Genomic DNA, 10,336 nt, shown 5'->3' with positions numbered 1-10,336 from the left:
CCTTGCCGCTGCACATTGGCTCTTCTATAGTCTTTTGATAATATCAATGCACACAGTTACTAGTGTGCCGTACAACTCACTTGCACTATTCTATATTAACATTATTTATGAAAGTAGTGCCTTTGAATTAAGAATTAACTTTATTTTTATGTGGTTGGTCCCTCTAGCACAACTCTAAACTCTTAGCCACTTGTGCAACGTGTGATACTACTTCTGGAATGGCTTCCCGGCTGAAGGGCCTGTCTACTTGTCCTTTGCCGAGACACCCCATGCCAAGGCCGAGGCTCTTTTTTATCATGGTAGCTCTGACTACGGGGACCAAATCAAGCCCACGATGTGGTGGCCAGGCTCAGCCTGACCGTCCCAAAGTGGGAGTGGCCCACTGTGCGATAATCTCATATCTCAGGACTCACAATAAAGTTTTTCCAACCACCAATCCATGGTTCCATGTAAGAAACTCGTGCCGGTTGAAGAGGCAGAGCACAAAGCACTGGTAGCTGAACACATGTGCATCGGGCACACCAGACACGGCCCAATAATAATAATAGTAATAATAATAATAACAACAACTCTGTGTACCAGAATACCTAGAATAAAATTACATGCAACACCGCCAAATTTCACCCTTTTTTCTACTCCAATCAAATGCGAGCCCCCACTTCCTAAGGAAGTTCCTGGAAGAATAGACTTCCACCGTGGTTGAGACATCACCGGAGCTACTTAGTTCTGGGCTATAGATATCTTTTTAAAATCATTGCAGGGTCAAACTACACCTTAAAGGGTGTGTGCATTTTTTGTGCATTCTAAAAAGAATTTACACCCTTTGGGGCTCACTAAATATTTGAATTATGGGGTTTTACGTTCCAAAACCACGATCTTATTATGAGGCATGTCATAGTGGGAGGACTCCGGAAATTTGGACCATCTGGGGTTCTTTCACACGCACTCAAATCTAAGTACATGGCTGTTTTTCATATTTCGCCCCCATAGAAATGTGGCCGCCGTGACCAGGGTTCGATCTGTGGAGCTTATGTTTTTGCTAAACAATACAATTGTCATTTAGCTTGTCTGCATTTACTTTAACACTGCGCTCGCAACTTTCGTGTCAAGAATGCTATGTCACGCGATACCCACATGCTGTATACAGTTCTAGCGTGTCCGATATTTGGGTAAACGCAAGCGGACTGGGAGATGTAAATGCGAACGCCCTGCACGGTGCAGCTACCTGGTGGCGCAGAGCTCAATCAGGCAAAACACCGAGCTAATATTGCAATAACCAAGTGTATTCTACTTCGGTGCTGGTGTAAATTTTCGGTGAGATGAGCGAGTTTTGCATTAATTCACTGCTTGAAACACTGAGGGAAATCTTCCATGCTCTCTTTAACTCTGAGAATAAACTGCCGACACCAGCTTCGCTGGCCTTCGTGGTGGCTGTGGCGGCCATCGTGCTATGCCTTTACCAATTGGGACCGTAGCGACAGCTCGCACAGCGGGGATGCTGCAGTGTTCTGTGCGAGCGCTGTCAGCGAGCTGGAACCGATGTAGCTCCTGCATGACTTGCTCAGCATCTCCTTCAAGAAGGTCGACAACTGCGCCATCCAGCACGCTGTCAGGACCATCGTTGTGACCATCACCAAGCAAGTCAAGCGAACCGTAGACGACGCTCATGATGCGTTACGTGTCGAGGAGAAACTGAGCAACGTCCACTTCCTCCTGCCGCAAAATGTCGTTCCATCCTATCTGGCCTTGCCAAATCTCATGGGCAGCTACCTCCTGAACGTATTGAACGCGCGAAAACACCGCCTCGCCTTATGGCGTTACTGACCACTGCTCAGTGTGGATAGTCAGCTGGTGCGATCGCGCAGCGATCGCCTGCGCCTTTACGTTCAGGACATTCAAAACTCTACGAGCGGATGTGTCAGCCGTAACCTTTTGCTCTTACGATTTCATGGAATCCTTGAAATGTCCTCAAAATATCCTTTGGAATCCCTAGCTCGCAGCTAGATTGCACAAAAAACCAGTCTCGTTTTGACCTTTATATTTTCACTTGATCAAGTATAGCCTATAGATAGCAGTGCCTACCGTGCTGCTGATACGCGCCCCTTGCTCAATGAAGAACTTCCGAAACATTTCTCTGCAGTTGGTTTCTCCATACGCGACTCTACAAACCCACAAGTTCACACTCCATGGCTCACGGTAGGGTTCGTGCTTGAGGAGGGAGGTGGCAACGTGTGCAGTACAGTCCAAAGGCATTTACTAAACTCGCAACACATCGAGTTGCCACAAAACACCACTTATAGAAAAAGCTAAGGTTGGCTTAGGCAAATAAAAAATATATATATATATCGACAGATTCGCAGAAGCGTGCTTCTCCTTGCACACAATTTTATACTGGCAAAGCCAGTTTCCGGCGGGCACAGCACATGCCGTGTGTGTGTGTATGTATGTGTAGGTACGGATGCACACACGCAAGTGTGTGTGTGAAAGGAAAATATTGTCATCCACCCAATTTTAGCACCAGACATAATCATCACGTAATTTTCATCGCTGAGTTAGCAACTGAAGTCCGTGCTGAACTACACTTTCTCAGCCTTGTAGTTGAAGAATTTGTCCTGGTTTGGGGGATCGAACCCGAGACCAACGTCTTTCCAGGGCGGTCACTCTAGCATATCTGACCTAACTAGTAGGCTAGTAGGCTAACTAAGCTAGTAGATCAGAGCGATACTAAATTGATAATCATGGAAACACAAGGACACTAAATATAGCAAGTCAGTTCTACGGAAGATCACAAGGTGGAAGAAGGTTTATGTAAGGGAAAAAAAAAATTCGCTGACGATTCTATACTCCCTACCCGGCCACGGCGGCCACATTTCGGTGGGGGCGAAATGCGAGAACACCCATGCTCTTAGACTTAGGTGCCCGTTAAAGAACAGCAAGTGGTCCAAATTACCAGAGTACCCCACTACCACATGCCTCATAATCAGAAAATGGTTTTGGCACGCAAAAAAAAGAAAAAAAAAAATCCCTAATGCGAAATTTGAGCGGAGCTCTATATGCGTTTTCAATTCACTACATACTGGCTGGTGCGGACAATCTGTCTAGTGTGGCACGTTGCAAACGGAGCGAAGCGTGGCGCGACTGCCTCGCTAATCTGGAGAGCGTGAGAGGCAGTGCGAGGGTGACGCGTGGGCGCAATTCGCAGCAGCAGCCGCAGACACCTTATCCAGACAACGCGCCCTGTTCTGGCGCCATCTCGTAGCCATCGCTGCCGCACTACACTTCTCGCACTTTCGCCATACCCTTCTCCTCCACTTTCCGCCTCACGGTTCGGCTGCATCATCCTCCTCCGCTTTCCTCATTGTGTCTTTCATCCTCGCTGCACTCTGCATAAAGTGTACTAGCTCTGCGTTTGCTCTTTCATCCTTCGCTGTGCTCGTTTGCTCGGTTATGCCGACGCCGATGCTCGCCGCAGGAACGACTGCCAGAGAGCTGCACTCTAAAATTGTCATCCACCCTGACTGTAGCACCTGGTGAGGTTAAAGGCACAGATCCGCTGCTAATATTTGCCAGAGCGTCCTTCGATGCCCCCGTCAAGTTCGTCATCTCTCGTTTACTTGCCCACCGTGCCGTTATACCCACAACACCATGTCATCGTGGGTATGTGTTGTCTAAATATGTGGACCAGTCCTGATAGTAGTGTAGTCTAAAAATGTGGGCCAATCCTGTATATAGTGTAGCAAAAAAATTATGTAATAGAGTGCTGCATGGTGTGACTCCGGTTCATTTTCACTTTCAACTCGCTCAAGAACAGTCTTTCATCAACTTTGCTAGAGGTTAAATAGCCTTCCAACTTTTTCTTTTTTTTTTCGTACTTACTAGCAACTTTTTTGTAGTGACATTACAAAACAGTTGGCAACATTTTAGTTACTTTGGAGTTAGGAAAATTGCTTAGGAAATGGCCTTCTGGAACACACTATTATTCAAAAACTACATGTAAACCTTGGAAATGTTATGACATGTGTGCTTTATGACCATGATGAAGCAATGGTCAACTTTTAGTAATGTTGGCAATGGTTGCTGTCACATCGATGGTCTTCACATTATGCTTGTGCCACATTACGTTGGTCTTCATGGGCTTCTCATGGTGCTTACAAGATGCATGTCCTTTTTTTTTTTTGTATGAAACCAATCTGAATTGGTTTTAATGCTGTTGGTTTCGTAGTTTCACTGAACATGTTCGATTGGTGGACGTCCGCAAGCGTAGTTGTAAATGAATTTACAAAGACCTATTGCAGTAAATTTTATGGCGAGATTTAGAATGCAGCAAGTGAATAATAAAACAGATTTAAAAAGACATTTATATGAGAACACATTCAGCTGCACTTGTTTACGTGAATCTGAACACACCCCTTCCATTTCTCATGGCGTTTTGTACAAATAAGTAATACATGAAGATTTTAAGTTGATCAAGGAATGGAATACAGTATTTGACATGTACAAAGATCACATAACTTTTATTGCTGAGTTAGCAACACAAATGCATGTTGGAGAATTTAGTTCTCCTTTCACAAGCGCCAAGAAATAGATTGCAGGGATAATGTGTACCATGTGCCTTGTCGGTGCTAGAGAAAATCAGGTTAATCATGTTCTTTTGGACCGTGCTGATTTGTAACCTTATAATTTGAAAGTAAATGCAGAATTTCAGTTGTCATCGTCCATTGTTATGGAAATATATTAGTAAAGTAAAGTAGTGTGTTGGCCTATGACTCCTGGAATATAATAATTCTTCGTGGATTGAAGTCCCAAAGGAATGGAAGATGGCAAAAATCATGCCGATTTTGAAGCCTTTTAAGCAGCCAACAAGCTACACAACTTTCTGGTCCATAGTCCGACTGAGCTGTGTAGGCAAGCTTATGCAGCAGATGATCTACAGACATATTACAAGGTTCCTTGAAAGCCATAATAAGTTTCCCCAAGAAATGAATGGCTTCCGCCAAAGCAGGTCTGCTATTGATAATGTCATCGCCCTTGTCTCTTCACTTGAAGAGGACATTCACGCTGGGCGTATCCCTTTTGACTTTGTTTTTCACCACGCTATTCTCACAGCTTTGGGTAATCTTGACCTCAGAGGAAGCATATACAAGTGGATAGAAAACTATTTAACAGAGCAGAAAATATTTTGAGTACTCCGAACGGTCCTACACACTCTTACACAGTGGAGAAGGACGTACCCCAGGGTGCTGTGCTCGGCCCACTCCTATTCAATCTCACATAACATAACAAGGAACCTGCTGCGAGGAGTACACATAATAATCTATGTCGATATCTGCATATGGGGTGCATCAAGTTCGCACTACATCACCCAACAATGACTTTCAAAAAGCATTACTGAACCTCTCCATGTATAGAGGTCTTCACCTTTTGGCAGAAGAAAGCACAGCTATGGCTTTCAGAAGAAAGAAAATGACCAAATATCCGCTCCTACTCAATGGACTACCGCTGCCGTATATATGGTCTCAGCGATTCCTTGGAATTGTGAGAGATAGAAATCTCTCTTGGTCACCTCAAGTAAAAAAACTATGTGCAAGGATTGCTGTAGCATTGCAAGTTTTCAGGTTCATGGCGGGAACACAATGGGGCTGCAAGTGCCGCTCAATGGTACTACTTGAAAAAGCCTATATTGAAGGCACATTATGCTATTGTCTACCGGTGCTTCAGGGATTACCACTAGCAAACAAGAGGACTTTGGAAGCCATGCAAAACAACTGCCTGCGGTTTCGCCTGGGCCTCCCGAAGGGCTCTTCAGCCTCAGGAACAGTAGCGGAAGCAGGATGTCTACCGCTAGATGTCATCGCTTCCCAAGAAACAATGCGTACCCATCCTCGGCATGTGCTCCAAGGGAAGAAGCACTTCATGTACTGCGTCCACGCAACGCACAGTAAGTGTGGCTTTGGCCAAGCTGTGCAAATGCTGCACCTTCCTCCTATTATTCAGCCACAGAAATTACTGCCTCTGACCTTTCCTCCCTGGACATATTCACCTCTAGATACAAACCAGTTTGTACCCGGTGTAAACAGGACAAAGAATCACATGCCACAGGCTGTGCTGCTGCAGACCACTCTCGTCTACTTAGCCGAGAAATATACTCAGCACACCCACATCTACACTGATGCCTCAACCACTCGGGAGACTTCCTCCTGTGGCCCTCAACAAGATAAATACTTTCTTATCGGCTGCAGTGGAGGACATCCTCAATGACAGCAGAGCTTCACAGCATCAAAGAAGCTGTCCTCTATATACTGCACCGAGCGCCTGACCGATGAGCGATTTTCACTGACTCTAAAGAACCACTACAAACATTGAGCAGTCTGTTAAAAAAAAAAAAAACAATCATCAGCCTGTTTCATTCAACATTGCGTACTTACATCACTCGGCCATTGCATCAGGCCACTGTATCATATTTCAGTGGATACCGGCTCATTGTGATATTCTGGCCAACAAAAAAGCAGATGAAGCGGCACGCAAATGTCTTCAGCACCAAAACTATAAGCAGATTTATTTCACTAGATCTGATGCTTCCCAACTAGCTAAAAGATTTACTTCTGAAGAAAAGGATCAGCTCTGGAGCTTGCCAACACATTACTCTTTCCTTTACTCATTTGACCCAAATCTCGCATCCAGACTCCCATCCAGCATTCCTCACCATTTGGAAACTCTATATCATCGTCTTCGCCTGAACACCGCCTATGGAAACGGCTTATGGTACCGCTTTGGTCAACTGACAGGTCCATACTGCAACAACTACAGCTCAATTGAAACTGTGGAGCAGATCCTGTTTGAGTGTTGAGCATATGCTGATGAGCGTGCATTCTATGAACATTGCATGCATTCACTTACACAGAGACCTTTGTCATTTGACTGTGTCTTAGGCCCTTTAGCCTGCCTCACACAACAGAGGCATGTGATGAACTATTTATTTACATACTTTGAAAACATTGGTCAACTTGACAAACTTTAGTTCTACCATTGCAAGCCGTTGCCCAGGAGTCAGAAAACTCGGAGCCCAATTTTTTTTAACTTATCCCTTTATTTGCACCTCTCTCCTCTCTTTCTCTCCACAATTCCCTTCCCCATGCAAAGTAGGATGTCAGTGATGTCTATATGCCAGCTAAAATCTCTGCCTTTCATTAAAGGGTTCTCTCTCTCTCTCTCCCACAAACAGGAATGACGAAGACATGAACAGCTTCTGTGTATTCTCATCATACATGTTTGTGTGACCGTGCTTTTCTCTGAGTGTGCTGCTTCACTAAAATCATATTACAGTGTTCCAAAATGCCTACATTATTTAAAGTTGACTTAATAGTGCTAGCAACAATATTAGTGACATTGCAGCAAAATTTAGTAGAACTTTAGCAACGTTTCTTGTCGAGTGACACATTAAAAAAAGTATGCCAACACTGCTAATGGTTAGAGCATTGGGCTTCTGTGCTGAGGGAACCCTCTTCGAAACCAACCACCATATGTGTGTGCATATATGCATATATACTATATGTAATACCTTGTCGAACGACTTCCATTGTTGTGGGTGCCCCGACATTTTGGCTCCAGTGCGCCTGCACAGTCGATAGCGGTTAGACAGATTATAGGTACCCCCATACCACAGGAAGAGGTTAAGAAAGTATCGCTTTAAAAAATCAAGCAGCGCATGCATGCATGTTCCTAGAGCCAAGAGAGAGAGAATGCTGCTGCATGAGGTTTTGGAGTTTGCGTCACTGCTTGATTCAATGCATACAGCACAGTCACCTGACAAGATTGGCTGTTGGCTATTGAGGGCTTGAGATATGGCGAAAAATGGGTGCTTGAAGTGCAAACATTTGAGTATAAAACTGAGCAATGCTACCAAGATTGCTATTACACGTTCATTCGTCACATGCCAGTGAAACCACACAAGAATGACAGACATCACGCGGAGTTGAGGCAATGCACTTGTGCTGTGATTTGGCCCCTCTAGTTTGTAAAGGTCAGTGTTAATGGAAGGTTCGCAGTTTCTCTCCTCCCCTCCAATTTTTTCGTGAGTGAATTAACTACACACCGGCAACTGTGCCACGACTGCAGCATGCGCTTGCACCCATTGCTCAAGTTGAGTGATATACTAGGGAAAGAGCGGCTGCACTTCGCAGCCGAAATATTTCACCTTGCAATAATTTACATGGTGCTTTATCATAACAGCACGTCCTGATGCATCGAAATTTTTTTTTTAATATTCAACCACACATCCTACCTACAAAAACTGTAACAGCTCTTACTACAAGTTTTGTTACAGTAAACCCATGAGCAAAAGTTTATGGACCACTGGGTCACCAAAAAAATTGAATTTCTTCATGATCTACATGCATAAATGGAAGCTGGCGAGTGCACTAGATAATTCGTAATGCCAAGGTTGGATGCAGTCTTTCATTTCAAGTTGCGTTCACAGATGAAGGATAAAATGTGTTTTATCACGCAATCCCTGGACCGTATACTTCTGTTCACGGGTGCACATACAAGAATTTGCAGTTGCACAAGTCACAAAGCTACGCCTGCCAAAAAGACGTGCCCCACCGAGATGCCTGGAGGAGTGATAATGCACTGCAAGAAGCACATACTTGTGGTCAGCCAGCATTTCATTGGCTTATGAGCAATGAAACAAGCTGTGTCACATGTAGTGTGAAATTGCTTAGGGTTTAGCCTTGAATTCACCTTGACCACACAAAGCCCAACATATTTTTGATATGGCGAGTTTGATGCCTCAAAATTCAGATTCAAGCACAATAAACGTAATGCAAAGTTTGTAGTACTAGTACTTTTTATACACTTCAGATAGATTTAAGTTATGGATTGTTCAGCAAATCAATTACTAATTACCACATAATAATAATTTTTCATAAACTCAAATTACATTTCACTGCTTTCTATTCTTTTGTGAGAATATATATTCTTCATGGCCAGAAATAAAAGTGATCAAGTTCTAATTTTTCTTGATGTGGGATAGTGTTTTGGTTTTCCGAGGTTAAGGTACTTCTTTTTTGGCAGCATGGCAGCATGACTACTCCTCTATCAATGAAGATGCGAATGTGATGAGAACACGTCGTCTGTACGAGCAGAGAGCAAGGAGTGGATGAATACAGTCAAGTAGAGTTGCTGTCTGCTGAGGTCCACAGAAGGGGGAGTGCTAGCAGCTAATATGCAAATCGCAAGTCATTTTTGTGATAGTAAATGTGGCAGTTAAAACATATTTACCTGCAGTCTTCCATCACTACACTATAACTGATACATACATGTATACACACAGAAGCTGAACAAAATGTTGTAGCACATTTTCGCAATGTTAGGTAGCAGAGGGGGCAGCAAGTTCCCTCTTTGACCCAGCGCTACTGATAGCAGTGGTATGCTGAGCTAGAGCAAGAAGAATCCCACATATGCACATTGGTGGTGAAGGGACGCATGGGTAAACATTAGGGCTACACCACTAATGGGAAACATATCAGACTATACTTCCTACGTTACATTGACCCAGATATGAGACCGAAAATTCCACGACCACTTCCTCGACACTTAGAGACATTGTACCATTGTCTTCGACTGAACGTGGCATACACGAACAATTATCTGTACCGCATAGGATTAACCACTAACCCATACTGTGATAACTGTCGCAACTTAGAGACAATTGAGCACATATTACTAGAATGCCCCGCGTACCGCGACGAGAGACAATTTTTAGAGAACCAAATGGACATGATTTGCCACGCACCGTTAACGTTACCGAGCACCTTAGGTCCAATGCCCGGCCCTTCAAAACAGCGACGGGTTTTGGATTTATTGTTCAAATACCTGACAGAAATTGGTCAAATAGGAAAGCTTTAAAGATTGCATCCTTCCTATAAAAAAGGCTAAATTTACCCGCCATGCCACCTGTAAATATTAGTATCAGGTCCACTCGGACATTTCATATTTACTTTTATCCTTTTTTTTTCTCCCACTCTTTTCTGGAATCTTTTCATCCAATTCCCCATCCCTATACAGAGTAGCATGCCAGCGGTTATATACGCGCCAGCAAAATTCTCTGTTTTTCTAATAAAGAGCCCTCTCTCTCTCTCTATACTCTTGGGTTATTCTTCTGTAGCTTGATGAGAAAAAAAAAGAAAGAAATGGATGCTTAGAAGGAGAATTGAAGGCCACCTTGCATTTTCCTTATAAATTGCTGTGCCCTAATGGCAGTTGCAATGACGTCCATGTGACATCACAATTTTTTGTGGCATTTTTGGGAACTAAATGGGACGTTTTTGTGTAGTAA

This window comes from Dermacentor andersoni, chromosome 2, assembly GCF_023375885.2.
Source record: "Dermacentor andersoni chromosome 2, qqDerAnde1_hic_scaffold, whole genome shotgun sequence".
NCBI lineage: Eukaryota > Metazoa > Arthropoda > Arachnida > Ixodida > Ixodidae > Dermacentor > Dermacentor andersoni.
The sequence above is the reverse complement of the archived record's forward strand: the minus strand, read 5'-3'. Positions refer to the sequence as shown.